Source organism: Pteropus vampyrus, unplaced genomic scaffold, assembly GCF_000151845.1.
Source record: "Pteropus vampyrus isolate Shadow unplaced genomic scaffold, Pvam_2.0 Scaffold124, whole genome shotgun sequence".
Lineage (NCBI taxonomy): Eukaryota > Metazoa > Chordata > Mammalia > Chiroptera > Pteropodidae > Pteropus > Pteropus vampyrus.
Genome location: NW_011888905.1, coordinates 791,637 through 792,999, shown reverse-complemented (window position 1 = coordinate 792,999; position 1,363 = coordinate 791,637).

Genomic DNA, 1,363 nt, shown 5'->3' with positions numbered 1-1,363 from the left:
GGTGTGCTGGGGCCAGCTGCCCATCCTCAGGCAGGACGCTCCAGCGCGGGCGCGGTGCCCGCCACCACTGGGGGACGAGGAGACAGGCGGGAGCCACTGCCGGGCGACGCCGGCCATGGGATCCCAGAGAGAGGCGCTGGGCACCCGGGGCCGGGACCACACGCCGGACCGCACGCGGCCCCAGGGGCGGAGAGGGGCGGCGAGGGGCGCTGGGAGCTCCTTCTCTGCTCCTGGGAGCCGGACGTGAGGCTTCTGGTCCCCAGGCCGGGCCCCCAGCTCGCCCAGTGTCCTCCACATGCTGCCGCATCTGTGTCCTGCCTCAGCAGCAATCTCGACAGCCCTTCAATAGCTGCCACCGTCGAGTGCGTGCTGACTGTGTGAGGCACTCGACACGCGTGTTCCCACAGCCCCCCCCCGGAAACACCAAGGGGACATGCCTGTGACAGATGAGGAAACCGTGGGATGGGGGCACAGGTGGGAGCTGCTGGGAGGAGGAGTGGCAACTTGTCCCAGGAGTCCCCTGTCACTCGCAAGTGGCAGAGCCCGAAGGAGCCCAGGCTGTTGGTCCCCAGGCTGTGTTTTCACCTTCGTCCTCATGGCGCAGGTAGGGGCGCGGGGTCACCTGCACGGCGCGGGTTGGTGGTCACGCACAAGGCTGGCTGCGTGCCTTGCTGGGCCCAGTGCAAAACGAGCACGTGAGGTCCCTTGTCCAAGTACGGGTAAGAATTCCAGGAAGACGACAGCGAGAGGGGTCCCTCCGGGGCCCTGTGCGCTGGACCGACTGCCCACCCGCGAAACCCGGCCGGACCGAGGTCGCTGCTGAGATGCCGGAGGGTCAGGCACGCTGGGCGCAGGTGTCCCCGTGTGCTCTCCCTGCCCCACTCCGCCCTCCCCCGGGCAGGGAATCGGCACTGCCATGGGAGGTAGAGCTGTCCTCTGGCCGATGGGTCCTCCAAGGGCCCCATGATCCCAGAAGCGGCCTGCGCTGCTGGTACAGTCCAGGGCGAGGCTGCGTCTTACCCGCCTCGTGGGCACCAGCAGCCGCCGTCGGCTCCCTGGGAGGTGCTTGTCACCGTGATGAAAGGAGATGACTGGCCTAGAGCCGGGAAGAGGGGGGCTCGCAGGAGCCTGAGTCTGGGCCGTCAGAGGGAAGAGCGAATAGATGCCAGGTTCCCCCAGAGCGGAGGGGGACCCCGGCTGAGGACAGGAAGCTGGGAGCCACGATGGCTCGGGACTGAGGAAAGCTGTGAGGGGAGGTGGAAGGCGGTTTCGACAGCTGTGTGGACGGATGGGGGCCGTTTAATCAGGATTCTGGGCCCTGAAAATGCACGGGCAGCTCCCCAGCCCCTCTCCGAGGGTGGGC